Consider the following 20,513-nt stretch of genomic DNA (forward strand, 5'->3'; position numbering starts at 1 on the left):
CCCCCCCACACCATTACAGGGATGCTGAATGCTTAATATTGCTGCCTTTGAGTTAGTTGTCCCTTGAACTATTACTTGGTATGATAATCTTGATTGGTCTACTTTTGCTGTAATAAAAGAGTAGGCTTCCCCTCACTTTTAGATTATAATTCTGTATTTCTGGTATTCATAAGAAGAACTGATTGTGGTGCCAAGAGGTGACAGTTATTCTAGACAAATTAATAGAGTACCTGCCCCCATTGGCATAGCGGGTTAAACCACTGAGCTGCTGAACTTGCCGACCAAAAGGTCGACAGTTCGAATCTGGGGAGCGGAGTGAGCTCCCGCTATTAGCAACAGCTTCTGCCAAGCTAGGAGTTCAAAAACATGCAAATGTGAGTAGACCAATAGGTACTGCTCCGGCGGGAAGGTAATGGCGCTCCATGCAGTCATGCCGGCCACATGACCTTGGAGGTGTTTACAGACGACACTGGCTTTTCAGCTTAGAAATGGAGATGAGCACCAACCCCCAGAGTCGTACACGACGACTTAATGTTAGGGGGAAACCTGCTTACCTGTTTTATATAGCTCCATATACATTCTGTATTCGTGGGTTCAGTCATTCATGATTTTAAAATATTTTTATGAAATTCCAAAACAAACCTTGAGTTTGCCTTTTTGTTGTAAGGAATGCTATTTTACTATTGCATAAAATGGGACTTCAGCATCCATAAATTTTGGTATACGTGGGAGTCCTGGAACAAAGTCCCAGTGGATGTCAAGGGCCCACTGTGTGGTTTTTACTGTCTTATCTTCTAGGGTGAAGACAGTTTTTTTATATTTCACTGGTCCTTGCTAAATCATAATACAGTATATACATATTGAATTAAAATGTTACAGGACACACACACACCACCCTGACAGTATTTTAATTTGGATACTGAAGGGTATGTCTACGAAGTTGGGTCAAGATTAATCAAACCATGTAGGAAGCTTTGAAATACATACATACATTTTTAACTGTGTTTGTTTGTGTATGAATACATATACATATGTTTTTTTCTGTGTGTATATATGGATATATATATCCTTCCCACACATTTTGTTGAAGATTTTGGAAATGTACTTTACTAAAGGCACCAGGTCCCATCTGATTTGGCATGCTAAGCAAGGGCAGGCCTGATTAATACTTGGATGGGAGACACATATGCTCCTATGGGCTATATATATTTCAGAGGAAGAAACTGGCAAAACCACCTCTGAGTATTCCTTTACTAAGAAAACCCTATGAAATTTATAGTTGCCAAAAGTAGACAGGCGACTTGTGCATACACACAACTAGTAGCCAATACCATTAATGGAAACCCTATTTTTGATGTATTCTAAACGATCAGCAGTGCAGAAAAGAAAGTTATTTTTCTGATGTTAATGAAGTTGCAGTTTTATTATCTGCATTTTATGGCCTTTGGCCACATCTACACTGTAATATACTGTAATGCCATTTGAAGCTGCATTATGACAGTGTGGATTGGGCATTAGTTTCAGTGTTCACATGACTAAAAAGGAGAGTGATCTCTGCTTCCACTTATATATCTCCAGAACATCTTAACTGATGACAACAAAAACAAAATCTTGACAGAATACAGACCAATGAGTTTTAACTTCCTTTTTTTTCTTGTACGATTGTTAGCACTTTTGCCTAATGAAGAAGCCAGTGGAGCTTTGGAAGCATATGTGTGATGTATTTCGTACATTTTTATTGTTTCATGGATTTTTTGTTCTCTTAAAGTGTGTATGTGCATGTTTTGTTTCTGATCAGTTGTATGTAACTGCACATGCATGGTCACTTCATATGGTGACAAGAGCAGTGCCTTTTAAGATACAGAATTATAGAGGGTCATCTAGTCCAACCCCCTGACATGAGGATATACACTATCTGATGTGGGGAAACCCAGTCTTCCCCCACCACAATGCGGCCATATTTGTGTCCACTATTATATTATATTTTTCAATATCCCAGAGACTACCACTATGTTTGTATCAATTGAGACCACATCATTTTGAGTTGATAGGTATAATATATACAAGGGCAATTAGTTTATTTTTATATAGTTGTTTCTCATTCTTCAAACCATATGACTGTGTGGTGAAGTTAATTCTTTCTTGTTTAAACCCAGGGTGCACCTACACTGTATAAATAAATGCAGTTTAATACTACCTTAACTACTCAGATTCATTGCTATAGAGTCACAAGAACTGTAGTTTTATGAAGTCTTCAGCCTTCTCTGCCAGAGAGTGCTGGTGCCTTACCAAACTACAACTCCCATGATTCTATAGTATTGAGCCATGGCAGTGCCAAACTGCATTAATTCCACCATGTAGATGCCAACCCCAGTGTGTTACTGTACTGCTTTCCTTCAAACCTCTTGAGAATTTGCCCTTCAAGATACTAAGATGTTGCTGAATATATTTGAGTGGTAGCTATTCTATGCTTAGTGCAACCATAGCCATTGTCAGATTAAATATTAAACATTCACAAGCTTTGTAGAAAAAAAAAACAGAGAGATGAGAGGAAATGCAGCAGTGAGAAAAGAACGTCTAGCAAAGCAAAGTAGGGAGAGGAACTTGTTTAAGAACAAGAGGTGTTACAGGCATACGAGAATGGAGTATATTTCATTTGTGGAATGTTTTAGACTATGCAGTATGTTTATGGCACAGTTTTTACTTGGCAGCCATGCCTTTCTCCTGCAGTAACGTCATTTCTATGCACTAACCACTCCAGGCTGGAAGAATCCCAGGCACCTGGTTACCTAAATATTTGATAAAAGTGCTTAAGAACTTTAAACATGTTTGGAAACTGCAGTCAGGATTGGTGTCTATACGATGAGACAGGAAAATATGCTATTGCAAGGAACTACAAACAAGGGAGCAATATTGCATTTTTGTTTCTTTGACTGTGGGGTATTCAATTTGGCAGAAGCCCAGGAATATCAAGTATGCCACTGCCAGAACAGTTATTCCAATAAATCATAAAATTTTAGCTTTATAGTGTGGAAGAGTTCAAAATGGCCATCCAATCCAGCTCCCTGTCATGCAGGAGCACATAATCAAAGCACTCCCGACAGATGACCATCCGTCCTCTGCTCAAAAACCTCCAGAGAGGGAGACCCCAAGGCAGCATATTCCATTGCGGAAAAGGTCTTGCCATCAGGAGGTTCTTTCTAATGTTTAGGTGTAATCTGTTTTCCTGCGGTTTGAATCCATTGCTCCGTGTCCGTATTCTTCAGAGCAGCAGAAAACAAGCTTGCCTCTCCTCAATGTGGCATCCTTTCAAATACTTAAACAGGGCTATCACATCCCCTCTCAGCCCTCTTTTTTTCCATGCTAAACACACCCAGGTCCCTTCGTTGTTCCTCATAGGACTTGCCTTCCAAACCTTTGAGCATTTTTGTTCCCCTTCTCTGGATACATTATCATTGTCAATATCCTTCTTGAATTGTGGTCCTCAGAACTGGACACAATATTTCAGATACATTATTTAGAACACACAGTGGTATGGGTGCTGCCTCTAGTCTGTATGAAGGAATCAGGTAGAGGAGAGGTGAGGAGATTTTTGGCATTCTACCTAGGATGGATCTACACTGACCACTTATTCCAGGGCTGATCAGGAGTGGTGAATGTCAGCTCCGAGATAATTTAGAACACCACCACCTTGGCCACTGTGGAAGTAGGAGGGATTCCTTAATGTCCAGTCGCACCGAAGTGGCTTTGGTACCGCCCAACATCTGCCCCTACTATCTCACCCCATCCTTATTCATTGCAGCAGCCAGTGGGCACAACATGGTTTGTGTCAGTTTGCCATCGCCTGGAGTGACGTTGACCAGGGTGTCTGATTGTCCTTCCGACAAGTGACTGTCATTAGCCATGTCACACCTGTTGACCACCACAACAAAAAGAACTGGGGGAGGAGGGGAATGAATGTCATCCTGTTTCCCATGATGGGCTACCCAATTCCAGGGAATACAGAATTGCCATCTAAACTGTTGCAGTCAGTTCCATATGATTATGTGGGCTTAAAGTTTCAGTTTATTCCAGATTCTCAGGGGAAATTTGGAGCAACCCGCTCCCTTGATGAACATGGTTTAAGGCTGCATTAAGGCAGCCTTGGCTAGCATTAACTCAAATTATCTAAATATGTTATTGAGCCAACACAGAGCTGATTTGCCTGCTCTTCACAATAAGTGGTCAGAGTAGATGTGCTCCTAGAAGGGCTAACCTGTTAGGACAAGCAGCAAGATTTCTGTCAGGGTTGGTCACATGGCTTAACAAGGTGAGAAAAGCCAACAGGTCCATGCAATTCTTCTATTGATTCGTTACTTCTGTCTTCTCTAGGATCAGGTGATTCCCTGCACTTGAATCTATGGTTCCTTGTATGAAAATCATATTTAGAAACGCTACTATACCCAATACTAGCATGGGAGGGAGCACATACACACTATTATTCATATTTGATTTATGATTCATGGCTATGTTTGAGTGGTTACAGGGCTGCTCTGTACAACTTGCAATGTAGGTTCACATCCTGGGAGCTCTGTGTTATTTGGCTTTGTTTGGATTTGTGGGAGAGATTGCAGTTGTAAGGTATGCAAAACACAACTCCCTGTCACCTTTGGTGGGAGTTAAATTCAACTTTGCCATTCCCTATTGCAGAAGACAGTTCTCCAGATGTTGGACTGTAACTATCAGGATCCTTCAGTATTGGCAATAATGGCTAGGATAATATTGATTGGACACAGTCATATAGTCAATTGCAACCAAATCTTGCTGCTATCAGTATGGTTACCCATAAATCCTTGTTGCTCCTTTGTTGCTTAGCAATGTAATATTTTCCTCTGTGTATGTTATCCCGAAAAGCTGTGTATACCTTTTGCAGGCATGCTGTCCCACAAAGCCATATGAATGCTGCTTCATGCCGACTAATTATTTCTCTTTACGTTTTAACATAAATGGTTGGTAGAAGTGATGGGGTACCAAACATTAACCTGTAGGGTTGCCTAGGCTTTAGCAGCGAGGGAAGTATATACATATGTCTGTGTTATTGGGATTGGTGGAGTGACATTGGTTTGTATATGTGTATGCGGTGAAGGACAGTAGTGTGTACTGGTTTTTAGTGGTGGACAAGAACTTGAGCCACCAGGATTCAACCCTCACTCAGCCATTGTTGCCTTTCTGCCGTAAAAGAAGGCAATGGCAAACCTTCTTTGAATAAATTTTGCCAAGAAAACCCTCTAGTGGGTAACCATAAGTCAGAGTCAACTTGAAGGTACATTAACAAGAAGAATGGCAACATATGTACAAGAATGTGTACAAGGATTTAATGGTCTTCTTGAGTTCTTTGGCCTCTTGGTAATGCAGCTTGTGTCAATCTTTGCCAATGCTTGTCTGTGATTGATTTCAGGGACCTCGAGAGAATACATATCTCTAGTTTTTGCACTATTCTTAGATTTTCTATATTGTGTGCTCTGCTTTCCCTATATAGCTGAACCAGAACTTAAGATTTTGCTAAAATTTATAGATTATGCTAGTTTGATAACATTTTCATCAATGAATTTGAAATGTTTTACTTTGATGAACAGCACCAGCATCATTAATAATGCTTAAATATTCATGTTATTACAACTCTTGGGAATAATGTGGCATTTTTAGTCATTCTAAATTCTTTTTATTTAACAGTTAACAGGTTTTTATCAATGTTAGCACAATGAATTAATTCCACAGATTTATCAAGATTTTAATATTAATTTCTCCTTAAAAATTCAATGCTAATGTGTTAGCATTAATGCCAACCCTTCCAAGCTCAGGGTTTGTGCTTAGTGGATAAATGCAGCAGCAGAAATTCCCCTTTCTCATTGAAGTATAGGTTTGTTCTTTAATTTTCCTACTGTTTTTTAATATATCGTTCCTTAGGAAACATTCCAAGCAAAATAAAGTTTGTGAAATCATTTCTCAGTTTCTGAGGGCAAATAAACAAGAAAAAAAGGAAAATAATTCATTCCTAACTGTTTTAAGATTACATATCTCATGACCCTCTAGGAGTAAATGGGTTTTGATAACTTACAAAGTAAAACTTCGCATATTTCCAGCGGCACATACATTCCCAAGAGCTTGTGAAATATTATACTTTAAGTGAATTAGAAAAAAAAATAGATTTGCTTAGAGATGCTTGTTTGCAGATATTTAAGGTGTGTTATGTGCCTGTATTGGTTCTATATTTTCAAGAGAAAGGAGTTTGGGTTTATAGATGTTAAAATTTTGAGTGTACTGCTAGTAGTTTTATAAATATTGTACTTCTTTAAATTTTAAATTAAATCTCTGATTTCTACATTTATGTCTACTATAGCTGTATATGACTTATGCCATGAAACCTTTATAGCTGTCACAGCTTCTAACATTCCAGTCATAAGGGCATTATATGGAATTAACCCCTATTGAAATAAATAGGACTAGCTTATAAATAATTATTTTAGGATCAAAGTGTTAATGTGATAGGGTTCCACACAACACCTCCCTCCCCTGCCATTGCCATTTTCAGTTTCATTGGTTAGTTTTAATTTAATTTAGTAGTGCTGTTGATGTTATATCATAAACTTCCAGCTAAAGACCTTCAAGGCCTGATTACGGCTTTAATGTGTAACCACTTCTGGACCAAGTCCAATTTTTCTATAATACGCTATTGTGCTTATGCCCTGGGCTGATACTATAGCCTACAATTAGGCGCTTGTTTCATGATTAGAAACATCTTCCTCTGGGTGTGAAACATAAGCTAACTATTATATAAAAAAACTAACAGAGCACTTCCATTGATCTTACATCAGTTTACCCCCGATAGTTCTCTCTCCACAAGTTGCAAAATCAGTGGTAGTTGTTTCAGTAAAGCTGTTTAAAAGTTGAAAAATGCCAGGGTGCTTCATGAAATTGTACCAGTTGCCCAAGTATTCAGAAGATGTATTATTTTGAGTGAATACCAAAGGAATCAGAAATAATGATTATGCTAACATCAAAGTAAATTTTAAAAAATAAAACTAAATGAGAAATCCAGATAAATGTGGTTCATATTCAAATGTCGATATTTTCCCCACTTTGCTTTAAAAAATACTGTAAGAGCAAGGAGGTGTTTTGAGTCAGCATGGATAAAATAGATATTCTTCACACTTTAGCAAAACAATGCAAGATTTGGACTGTGTCTGATCTTTGTCACTGTTTATTTTTGTTTTTGGTACTAAATGTTCAGCTGCTGGGTGTTTCTTAGCTGTTGTGGTGATTCATGTTGAAGGCTTTTAAAAACATAACTACTTAATTTTCCTGTCGCAGATTTTGAGACGAAGTCATAGGGTCTGTCTTTACTTCCTCTTTTATATTGTTGAAAAGTAAGTTATTTGTTACAGATCAATTGCCAGATTTATGTATTTATGTTCAAAATGTCATCTTTCAGCAGAGTTTTCCAGTGTATTTTTAAAACACAAGACAAAATATTGGCAAAGCACAGGAAACAAATTCCAAACCATTAATACATTTTAAAGCCCATGAAAACAAAAATATAGTAGTCTGGTACTAAGAAGTTAAGTATGCCGATGCAAAAAGTGTTGGTTTTGACCAGTTCCTTGTAGATGACAATTTCTGGAAATCCCCAATTTGATATGGCTGGGGAAATCTAGAAGTTGTTGTGGTTAGTGGCACTGAAGCTTTCTGCAGAGTGAGTACCACAAAGGGAATTCCACCACTAGGAAACCTTTCCAGAGTATTCAAAACAAATTGACAAGATGGAAGTGGGATTTCTTTGTGTACTTTCTTCCAGTGCATTCCAGATGAAGATTGCTTCCCCACAAGACTGGGAAGAGGGAGGTCACTATAGTCACTATAGTAAACAGTTTATATCTATGCAAGGCAGTTAACTGAGAAGGACAGCTCTTTAAAGTTTGTGTTTGCATATGGCATGCTGCTTGTTGAAAAATTGAAAGAAGAGCTGCTATGATTTCATTGGATTTGCTGACTGGGGTGACTTCACTTCCTCTGAGAATGATCTCTGAGATCTCTGTCCTGTTTGCTTTGGTTGCTGTCTGTGATAACAAATAACTACATGCTGCAGTGTTGTTATAAACCTCTTTGTCTTTGTTAGCCATCCCCATCTTGAGGTCAAAGGAGGATGAGTGTACATTTGTAACTAGTGCCGTTCTTTAATTTTTGGGAAAATATGAAACAGGACTGCTGAAATGAGCATAACAACTAAAAATGGCCTAGTATACAATATTGATGGTAAGGATCCAACACTGAGATAATATGTATGAAATAATTTGGAAATTTAAATGCAAAACTTAGATTTTTCCCATACACTTTGCATGACCTTAATAAAGTTAATATATTTTTCTGTAAAGAAGGAAGTCTAAAGATCAAAAATATTTGTGGTTTAATGGAAAAACTTGTTTAGTTAAAAGAATTGTAAACTATTTCTCCCTTTAAAATCACTAAATGATTTACAATTTGTAGCCCATGAATAATAATAATAATAATAATAATAATAATAATAATAATAATAATAATAATAATTTTATTTCTTTACTGCCGCTCCTTGTGGCTCGAGGTGGGTTACAGAATAATTAAAACATATAAACATTGTAATACAAATACACATATTAAATATATTTCTATAAAAGATACATATCAAAACATATTTCTGTAAAGTACATATTAAAATACGTATACAAAACAGAGATTAAGTAAAGGACACATGTTTAAAATTCATGCTTAAAAATGTCTAGGTAGGCCTGGTGTAAGAGACAAGTCTTTAGATTGCTCTTAAATTCCGACAGCTCATTTAGCTGTCGAAGCTCTTCCAGCAGGTCATTCTACAGTCTTGGGCCGGCCGATAAAAAGATCCTTTGGGTGATGGTCGATAGTCAGGTTCTGGGTAGTTGGAGTAACCACTCCACAGAGGACCTAAGGGCCAAATTTGGTGATGTGAAAATTGGTGGGGGCCGACCATTCAGCCTGATAAACCATTAACATTAAATGCAAATGAACTATTTTATGACATTTTTATTGCAAATTGCATATTTTTAAGTTCTTCACACAGAACACAAATAAATCTAAACATTGTAAGTCTCTTTTAAGAGGAAAAAGCAGGATATAAATAATATAATCTATAATGCATCTGTGTAAGTGCATGTGCATATATGTACACATAGAAAAACACACATGTGTGTGAATTTTTGAGTGGTATTTTAAAACAGGAGGAATAGGAATCAAGTACCATCTTTGAGATTCCTTCATTTCAGCATGTGCTTTTGTGGATTTCAATCTAGTCCATGGACATGTTGGTGGAGTTAATCCTAAAGCACCATGTGAGATAGGAGCATAATAGCATACAGAAGAGCAAAACTGTGATAATGCGAAAAACATCCAATATTTGTATGAAACAGATCTGTTGAGCTTTTAGTAATCTTGAAAATACCTAATGAATCTGCATATCTAGAGAGAGTTCCCAGGAAGACTGTAACTTCTTTGAGGAGAATTCGCTGTAGTTACAATAAAAGTGTGTCTTGAGACCTCCTGACTTACCATAGAGCTCCACACATTCCCATTGGCCCAGTGGTGTAACGTCATCACATGTCGAAGGTGACGGTGGGAGGGGGGAATTTCCCCCTGTGTAGTGTCAGTCTCTGTCCAGGACATGGGACCTACTTGTTCCTCGTTGCTTGCCCTGACATTAACCAAACCAATAGTCTAAGGCACCAAGGGAGGGTGAAGGGAAAAAGGAGAAAATCTCCCCCCTTCTCAGTGCTCCCCATCACCCTGGTTATGTCAGGGCAAGCGAATGGAAAAAGATATGTTCTGGATCTCAGCCAGAGACTGTTGCAACATGAGGGTGGAAAGAAGGGGATAGTTGAGCTTTTTGGAAAAGGCCTAACTGTCCCCACTAGTCTTAAATTGAAAGAAAGTCAGATTCTTGAGCAGAATTTGGACTTTCCCCCAACTTTTGGTAATTCATGGAGGTTGCATTAAGGTGCCCTTGTCCCATGTTACTGCAGATCAGCCTGGTGATAGGAGCCCCCGGTGGTGTAGTGGGTTAAAGCCTTGTGACTTAAAGGTTGGGTTGCTGACCTGAAGGCTGCCAGGTTCGAATCCAACCCGGGGAGACTGCGGATGAGCTCCCTCTATCAGCTCCAGCTCCATGCAGGTACATGAGAGAAGCCTCCCACAAGGATGGTAAAACCATCAAAAAACATCCGCATGTCCCCTGGGCAACATCCTTGCAGACGGCCAATTCTCTCACACCAGAAGCGACTTACAGTTTCTCAAGTTGCTCCTGACACACACAAAAAAAGCCTTGTGATGTGCTTGCTTGCTACAAGACTGATCTTAATCTACACCAGCCTATGTGGATTGCCTTTTCCCACTATCTGGTCAAACTCATTTGGTAGGAAGAAGGGAGAAGGCCGTCTTGGTGGCTGCTCCCAGCCTTTGGAACTCCCTTCCTCGAAATGCTAGGATGGCCCCATCCTTTAGCTCCTTCCAACAGCATATCAAAATATTTCTGTACCATGAGGCTTTTATAAACTAACTAGAGCTGGTATCTTAATGCTGTGTAGTTCTATTTTTAAGGTTGTTATATTATTTTTAAATGCATTTTAATATTTAACCATTAATGTTTTAAACCTTATAAATATAGATATTTTAAAATGATGAGCCACCCTGGTCTTTCTCTTGGTTCTACCCTTTTCTGCTACTGGTGGCGCAGTGGGTTAAACCCTTGTGCTGGCAGGACTGCTGACTCGAAGGTTGGGTTGCTGACCTGAAGGTTGCCTGTTCGAATCCAGATCCCTCTATCAGCTCCAGCTCCATGCAGGGACATGAGAGAAGCCTCCCACAAGGATGGTAAAAACATCAAAAACATCTGGGCGTCCCCTGGGCAATGTCCTTGCAGATGGCCAATTCTCTCATACCAAGTCACTCCTGACACACACAAAAAAAACCCTTTTCTAAAGGAAAGATGATATTTGTAACTTGTATCTTCTCACCTAGGGTCATAATGGGTAAATTTGAAACCTATGAGATTCTTCAACTATCCAGTTAACTTGATCCCAAGCAAAATTAGATGACACAAAGTTATCGTAATAGTAAACGTCATTTTTTCTTTTGAGAAAAAACGTGAGCGACAAGAGAGGCCTATAGTGTGCCCCTGGAGCTGCTCTCCCCTGAGTGACGCTCTTCCTCCCACCTCTAAGGATTTCCTTTCAGTGGTGGGCTACGTATGGGGATGCATGCATGCCCATACCTGCACGAATAGCCTGTACTGCCCACCTCAGTTGTCACAGAAGCTGATACATTTACATATGCAAGCATTGCTACTTTCTGCAACATCCCTGGGTAGCACATGGCTGCTTAAAACAAATTTGACCTGAGTGGGGGAGAAAGAAGACAGAGAAACCTCCTAGAATATAAATGCATTGAAGAAAGGAACATAGAGAGGTTGTTGTGTGTATACCTCACAACCTTTGAGGATGCCTGCCATAGATGTGGGCAAAACGTCAGGAGAGAATACTTCTGGAACATGGCCATACAGCCTGGAAAACGCACAACAGCCCTGTGATTCTGGCCATGAAAGCCTTCGACAACACATGGAGAGGTATAGTTTAATGCAATTTTCAGCCCATGTTTTCCATGACTAGCAGTGGCAAACAAATTGTTCAGACACCAGTGTTTTTATTGTATATTGGTTTGGACTGTTTTTTTAAATTGGATAAATCTTTTGTATATAAAATATCAGGGCGATAGTTGATCAGGTAGGCTATGGGTTTCTTCCAACATTTGCAATCATAGGCCCCATTTATACTGCCATCTTATAGTATTTGAAACTGCAGTGTACTCAGTGCAGACTCATAAAAGTGGAACCACAAGGACCATCTGATCCATTCCTCACCAGCCAGGAATACACAGTTTCAGCACTTCGGCTGAATCACCATTCAGCTTCTGTTTAAAGACCTCCTAAGGGCCCTTCCACACAGCCAAATAACCCAGAATACCAAGGCACAATATCTGCTTTGAACTGGGTTGTCTGAGTCCACACTGCCATATAATCCTGTTCAATGTGAATTCTATACAGCTGTGCAAAAGGGGCCTCAGAAGAATAATCCACCAAGGCTGTTTTATTGTTGAACAGCTCTCGCAGTCAAGCAACTGTTTTTAATGTTTATGTGGAATGTCTTTTCATATAATTTGAAATCTACTGGTTTATACCCTAGTTTCTGGAGGAGTAGAAAACAAACTCACTCCATCTCCTACATGGCATCCTTTTGTTGTTTGTCGTATGATTATTGTATCATCTCCACTGTCCTCTCTTCAGAAGTTGTGGAAGGGGTACATTTCCAGATGGCATGGAGAGATTGAAAAAACTCTTCTGTAGATGGCTGTTTGAGGAAAGGCTGATCAACATCGCTTCTTATCTCAGACACAGGTCTAGCAATATAAAATAAGAGAAGGACCTTTAAACCTCTATATGTCATACCATATTCTGTCCAACAGTGATAGGAGACTGAGTTTCACTGTTCAAACTGACCAGTGAATCCTGTTGTAGGAGCCCAATTTACATATTTTATTGTTACTTTTAATTTATGATCATGAAGCATATAGGTTGAGAAGGTCTACACTTTTCAGGATTATTTTAAAAATTGAAGTTATTTTAGCTGTCTTTTCAATGAAGAGGCTGGTTTTGTTGATGTACATAACTTAGGAAAAAATTAAACAACTTCCCTGTGTACATCCAAAGATTAATATATTTAAGAAGCACCAGGAGTCCAATCCCTACTTGTCTTTTTAAGATACAGAAAAAGTACTTCATATTTAACATTATTGCCATTTTCAATCAGAAGTATTCAGCAGCAGGAGATAACTCTTCTAACAATCATAGTCCATAGTAACATTTTAAAATAGTAATTAATGTGCCCACCAAGCTATCTACCTGCCTGTTAATGCTTATCTTGAACGTACATTGAGAATATTAATAGAATTCTAAGAAGGCCAAGCCTACAAGGCAAAAGCTAAAATTCAGAGAATTCTGTAATCCTTGGCAGTAGAAAAATAAAGAAAGAATGTTACAATGGTTGGTGTTCTCCTTTATATCTTTATCTATCTGGTCTGCTTTAACCACAAAATGCTGACATCAATAATTTAATTCATACAAACCACCCTTTAACCATGCTAAAGCAGTGGTCTTCTGTATTCTCTGCAGGTTGAGTTAAAATGGAGGTTCTACCCAGTACATAATACAGTGCTGTATAGTGGTCTGCCTGGCTGGAAGGAGAACCTCCGGCCTAAAGGCCTAACTCAGTCTGGACAGGCCCAGTTTGTTTTGCCAGGGATCTGAGAGATGCTGTGCTCCCTCCATAAACTCTTGACATCATTCCACCAATGGAAATGTGAGAGCGGTTTAGGAGGAATGCCTTTGTTATTCCTGATCGGGTTCAAAGACAGCAGAAGAATTCCCTGCACAGATAAAAATATGGATTCATTCACTCCCTATGGCAGTGGTTCCCAACCTTTTTTGACCAGGGATCACTTTGACCAGGGACCACTTTGATGAAGGATTACTCTTCAACATTAGCACAAAAAGGGTTACGGGTCAACTTTTGGCCAAGTTTAGATTTGGATTGGTTATTTAGGGGGCTGATTCAGAAAATTGCATTGGATAGACCACATCAGCTCTAGTTCCTATAAAGAACGTATGCCATCCAGTAATCACCATCTGCTCATCCACAAATTTAATCATTAGATGTGATCTATCCAATGCAATTCTCTGAATCAGCACCCCAAATAACCCCAGGAGCAAATAAAGATATCAAGGCGCCCCCGCTTCCAGGTGCCACATGGAACGGCTCCACTCGGGGAGGGAGGAAGAGGAGAAGCAGCAGTCAGGAGGCTTGTTGTCATGCCTTTTGTGGGTAGTCAGCTTCTCCCCTCCCAACATCCCCGTTGCCTCAGCACTATAAGAGGGTATGAGACCACTCGCTCTCATTGCAACGGTGTAGTTACGGTTAGTTCTTGGGGACCACTGGTGGTCCACGGACCACAGGTTGGGACCCACTGCCCTACAGAGAGAAATTGCATATCATGTGTTGGAGCAGGTAGGCTTTGATGTTATCAGGAAAGAGTAGAGCTTAGCTTCATGGGCTTCTATCTTTGTTTTGTGGCAGTCTGATCCAGAGAGTCAATCTGTTTCTCTGTTCTGTAAATTTTTCTTAGGAGTAAGTCCCATTTAGAAAAGGCTCCTTGTAAGACCTCCTTTGTCTCTCCCTGTAATTGTCCCCTGTAATGCTTGCCATGGTATTACTGATGAGATGACTTTAATTGTTCTTTAGCTGCTGTCCCTTACATTACAGGTTTCTTTCCTTCTTCTTTTTTTTGAAGTAGCACTATGTATAGCAATTTAAAAAAGATCTAAAAGAGAGTGAGTCAGCGATCCTCCTCATTGCTCAGAAGACTGAAAATTAGCTCTGCTGCCCGTTTCACTAAAAGGCGATATCTGTTTGTAGTTTAGTAGAATCTGCAGTTTGCCTTGATGCCTGAAACTATGGTAAGCACTTTCCAATTTGAAAGAGATATTCAATTTGGTTAGCACTAACTATTGCTGGGTACCTTGGACATCTTGCCCTATTCTGGAACATGGAAGTGTACAAGAGGGCAGGAGAGAGTGCAAGAGCCCACAAGTCATCATTGATCCATGGGCCAAAACAGGTGACATATGAATGTATTTCAGATATCTATGTTTAAAAATGTAAACACTTCCAGTGGGTCAAAAGAACCATAAGTTAATAGCAATGTGCCTGGGGAAGGGTATTTGATCATTTCACCAGTGCCATTATGAACTGAAAGGGAAGCTATTACTTCTATGATATGCAGTAAACCGAGGTGCAGGAAATGTTCAGTTGGTGTCATGATGTGGAGGCAAGGATCTCGTAATCTTCTAGATGCTGGATTCCCAATCCTGATTAGCCCTTCTCTCATGTTTCTATTTACATTTTTACAGAAATGCATGAGATGCACTCTTACATTTCAAATATACAAAGAGATCTTGTATTAAATTAGAAATTGAGAGTCAGTAGCATAAGCTTCTGTAGAACGAGGGTGCATACACACTGTAGAATTAGTGCAGTTTGATACCACTATAGCTGTCATGGCTCAATACCACGGAATCCTAGAAGTTGTAGTTTGGTAGGGTCTTTATCATTCTCAGCCAAAGAGTGCTGGTGCTGCACCAAATTACAAATCCCAGGATTCCATAGCATTGAGCCATGCCAGTTAAAGGGGCGTCAAACTGTTTTAATTCTACAGTGTAGAAGTACCCTTCATCTATGAAAACTCATGCTACCAACTTTGTTCTCTCACCTTCTAAAGTTCTACATATGGCAATCCTTTTACATATTAATATTCCAGACTAGCATGGCCATGTCTTGGAATTCTAAATTTCAAATACAGTAGAGTCTCACTTATTCAACATTCGCTTATCCAACGTTCTGGATTATCCAATGCATTTTTGTAGTCAATGTTTTCAATATATCGTGATGTTTTGGTGCTAAATTCGTAAATACAGTAATTACAACATAGCTTTACTGCTCATTGAACTACTTTTTCTGTCAAATTTGCTGTATAACATGATATTTTGGTGCTTAATTTGTAAAATCATAACCTAATTTGATGTTTAATAGGCTTCTCCTTAATCTCTCCTTATTATCCAACATATTCGCTTATCCAATGTTCTGCCAGCCCGTTTATGTTGGATAAGTGAGACTCTACTGTACAGTCTAGGCTTGCTCAATCAAGGAAATAGGTATGTTACTTAGCGCCAATTGATGGAGGAGAGACTCTATGTTCTTATAACAATAATCAAACACAGCATTTGCCTTTTATCTGAAAAGCAAACTAGTCGAGCATATGCAATATCCGCTCTTTGCAGAATTAGGAGTAAGAACCAGAATTGAGTTACACCGCTGAGCACTAATTCCCCTGTAGCTGCAAACTGTTGCTAATTAAGCACTGCTGCAGAATCAAGGCAGTTTTGTCTGTTAAGAGCTCTGCGTGTCAGTCTTCCTATTCCCAATTATATGCCTTTAATTTTGTTTTCTCCATCTGAGTATCTCACAAATATCTGCTCTGCTCATATCTTCCTTTCCCGTAAAGGCATATTTGTGCTGAAAATGCATGCATTTTGTAATGCTAGAAGTACATAAAAATAAATTACATGATATATCGTGTGTGGTTATGACACAAAATATATATAAGCAGTCCTATATCTAGATAAAGCTGTTTCCTAGCAATGTACTGTATCGATGCCTGAGCAGTATTTTGTGTTAATTTAGATTCATGTCTTCTGTGTGCTTGGTAATAGAACTATGTTTCCATACCCTCGCCCTCTCTTTTTAATATTGAAGGCACTGGATTTACTGCACTAAATGGGGAAGTGGTTGTAATTCTTTTTTCCCCATGAAGAATGATGTCTGTGAATAGCAAACCAAATGTCGGAATCAGTTTTTGCCAATATCATTCTCTCTGATTTAAATGCCATGTTATCTACAGCTCCTTAAACAATGGAGTAACTTTCAACCAGTTTGTTAGCTTTTCTATGTTTACAAAGAGTTACATTAAAAAAAAAATCAAACCACACTCTTTTCCTATTCATTGTAGTTAAAATTTGCTTATAAAAATCACAGTGTGAAGATACTCTGTAGGTATATGCTCCCTTATATTTTGGGCTGCATGTTTGTACAATGTGCATTGTCCACATGTTCCGTTAAACAATGCCAATCCTGCATAAAGTAAGCGTAGGCAGATGTATCTATTTCTGCTCCACCTAATTTTATGGGAAATTGGGATCAATTCATTCTGTTTGCCCAAACTCCAAAATGGATCACAGAATCTAAAACACTTTTGTGTTTGCTCTGTAATTCCTGCTAGGAACTGACTAAAGGGGGAAGCATGTCAAACATCCCCAAAGGATGTAGCTTTCTTACCATTGATCATTCCCAAGGATTAAGAAGTCTACGAGTGCATCCAGACATCCCTGCAATAAAAAAGGGGCTGTCTAGATGACGTCAATGAAAAACATGAATTCATTCGCCACAAACCAGGAAAATTTTATAGTGAGTTTATTCCACGCCTTCTTAGAAGGCGCGGGATAAACCCACTAGTTCCACGATTTTCAGGCTAAATTAGCCCGGAAAACCGTGAGGACAACAACCCCCTCCCCAAAAGCCCCCCAAACCCTATTAAAAAGTAAAATAACTTACCTGACCAGCATCTCCCTTCTGCCGGCCCTCTCCTGGTGCATAGGAATGACACACCAGGAGAGTGGGGGGGGGGGGGGCAGCAGAAGCGAAATGTCGGCCGGCTAAGTTATTTTATTTTTGTATGCTTTTTAAAGAGGTTTGGGGAGTTGGTTGGGGTGTCTGGGTGTTGTCCCGGAGCACATCTAGACCCAGCCACAAAGCACATCCTTTTGCGGCTGGTGTGCGGACTAGTGTTGAGAAATACCAATTATCATGACTATTATGAGGAATAGATACAGAAGAGCTCAACGCTATGCATGCTTATTTGGAAGCAAGTCCCTCAGTGTTCAGTGGTGCTGACTTCCAAGTAAATCTGTCTGCTGTTGCAGCCTGGAATGAGAACCCCTTCTCTCTCTCTCTCTCTTTTCAAATTAAGCTTTGAAAAGGACAGGCTTACTGTCTACTGTTGGCTAACTCTGAAATGGACGACTTTGGTCAGCAGAACTGTTTGTATAGAGGTTTTGTAGAAAAAAAGACAAACCCCCAGCTGAATTGCTTGATTCAAGATAGCTTGGCAGACATGGATAACTGCAGTTCCTGCTTTCGCATACTCTCTTTCAAGCCTTTGCTGTGATCAATAGATGTTTAGACATTCTTTTGTGTGTGTGTGTTTGTTTTCAAAGTTGGTGGCATCAATTGGGTTATTTATTTCAAATGTGCTTTTTCGCTAAAGAAGCCATCCAGAAATTTGCTGAAGAAACCCATGTGAGAACCCACAATTTCATCACAATGTGCTGATGTCCTGGAAAGGAAATGAGCTAATTCTTATTTATACTGTCACAGAATGTCCTGTAATGACAAAGATGATTGGATTTAAATTGCAACTGTATTTAGACAATCTGTTTTGTATTAATCTTTTTGTTTAAGTCAACAAATTATCCAAGAGTAAAGGGCAGCTTCATAGTCATTATGCTTTTTTCAAAATTATAGTTCTTATTTACAGGTTTGGCAGCAGTTAAGAAAAATTTTGGTTGTAGCTATTATTGTGCCCCGTTCATTCATTTTTACTTGTGAAGGTCATATAGTTGTCCACTCTGTATTTTCTACCACCACTTCCTTGCTTTTGTTATTGAAGGATATCAATTTAGGAGAAAAAGATGAAATGGCTGTACAATGGGATTGCTTTGCTATATAATGAAATAGTACAATATAGTAATTTAATGCTTATATTGTGCTATGCTAATAATATATTGTATGTTCATTTGATTTGTAAGCTGCTCTGAGTCCCCTTCAGGGTGAGAAGAGCGGGATATAAATGTAGTAAATAATAACAATAAATGATGAGCCTTCTCTACAGAATTTCTATGTCAGATGTTTAGATATGGAAGTGTCTTGTTCTTAACTTGAAGAATAGTGTTAGATCAATGTTTTAGTTTGCCATGGAGGGTTTACAATTGCTAACTGGAGCTTTTCCTAGGTAGCTGGTTTAACAGATAAATAAGTTTTCGTAGATTTAGTGAAATTGCCTTGGCTTTGCTCTCCTTTGCAGCCATCCATCTGCCTATACCATTAGTTGACAATTAACACAACAAAAGCCACCATATTCTTACATTCCCATTCTTTGAATAGGACCAAACCAATTAACAGGCCCTTAAACCTAACAAAAGAAAGAGAAAGCATAGTAAGTTTCTGGAAAATAATGGAAGTCTGAGCGACATGCAGAGATGTGAAACAAAAACATTTGTATACTTACAAGAATAGCATTGGTGGGCTTTGTTTCTTTTAAATTGCCTTGAAATGTGGTATTATGCTTTCTCAGACTCTGCTGAAGTAAAAAAAAAACCTGCATTATAATATTACCACTAAAATCTATGGCAATTTCTTTTACTCTGAGTGTATTTTAGGAGCTAGCATAATTCTATATTTAGTAAAAGCCTAAGTAAACGTTGCTTATTTTAAAATGACTGAAGAAAATCTAGGTTTTTGATAAAGAATTGTATTCAAGGCTCTTTCTGAAAACATTTTCCTGCTTAGATAACATGTTATGCAAGGGGGAAAACATGTCATAAGCCAGGGGACAGGGTTGAAAAAGATTTTAAAATGCATGTATCCCATTTCTATTAAGTATATTTATATTCCTGTTCCCAAGTATCATATAAGATCTATATGATAAGCGTTCTATCCCCAATGCTTTTAAATATTTACATGAAACCGCTGGGAGAGATGATCTGTAGGCATGGGGCGGGATGTTTTTAGTATCCCAATGACACCCAAATATATTTGTCCATGCCTTCAAAAACAGCCTCAGCTAAGGATATTGTGTCTCTTCCGAATAAATGCCAGAAAGACTGTGTTTGCAGTTTGTGCTCCTGCATCTGTCTCTCTAAATGTCGGCCCAAGTAGATGTGACAGTCAGGAGTCCTTACTACTAGCTATGTCCCTCCCTAGATTTGGAGGACCTAAAGATGGTAGTGCACATTCTGGTAACCTCAAGATTGGACTTCTGCAATGCGCTTTACAATGGGCTACCTTTGTACCAAGTTCAGAAACTCAAGCTGGTTCAAAATATGGTAGCCAGATTGGTTACGGGAACATCCAGGAGGGAGCATATTCCACCCATATTAAACTCACTCCACTGGCTGTCAATTAATTTCCTAGCAAAGCACAAAGTGTTGGTTTTAACTTTGAAAGCCCTACTTTGTTTGTGTCCAGGTTACCTACAGGATCGCCTTCTCCCATACAATCCGCCCCACGGGGGTGCGGGGAGTTACTCCAGCCCACCAGAACCTGACTGGTGACTATGAGCCAGAGGGCCTTTTCATTGGCTGCCCCAAGACTGGAATGACCTGCCGGAAGAGTTCCTACAGCTAAATAAACTGTTGGAATTTAAAAACCCTCTAAAGTCCTATCCCTTCCAGTCAGGCCTACTCAACAAGTTTTATGAATTAATTTTAAACTCATGTCCTGTGTTTTAATCTTAGTCTTGTGTATTTTATAGAAATACATTTTAGTATGTATCTTTTATAGAACTACATTTTAATATGTGTGTTTATAGATTTTTTGCAATGTTTATATGGTTTGACTGTGCTGTGACCCATCTGAAGCCATAAGGAGAGGCAGGTAATAATAATAATAATAATAATAATAATAATAATAATAATAATAATAATAATAATTGAAGGAAAATAATAATAATAATAATAATAATAATAATAATAA

At 38.8% G+C, this 20,513-nt stretch overlaps 1 protein-coding gene and 1 long non-coding RNA gene across 8 annotated transcripts in view; one reads left to right on the forward strand and one right to left on the reverse strand.

Moving 5' to 3' along the window:
* Positions 1-20,513, forward strand: part of ccdc148 (coiled-coil domain containing 148) — a 194,636-nt gene that overhangs the window by 3,902 nt on the left and 170,221 nt on the right. The window lies entirely within an intron of this gene.
* On the reverse strand, positions 8,568-17,379 carry LOC134294413 (uncharacterized). Its single transcript, XR_010001324.1, has 3 exons — positions 17,316-17,379; positions 17,040-17,089; positions 8,568-8,973 (listed from the first exon to the last, which is right to left on the reverse strand). It is a non-coding gene; the product is annotated as an uncharacterized LOC134294413 (long non-coding RNA).

Source organism: Anolis carolinensis, chromosome 1, assembly GCF_035594765.1.
Source record: "Anolis carolinensis isolate JA03-04 chromosome 1, rAnoCar3.1.pri, whole genome shotgun sequence".
In the NCBI taxonomy this organism is placed as follows: domain Eukaryota; kingdom Metazoa; phylum Chordata; class Lepidosauria; order Squamata; family Dactyloidae; genus Anolis; species Anolis carolinensis.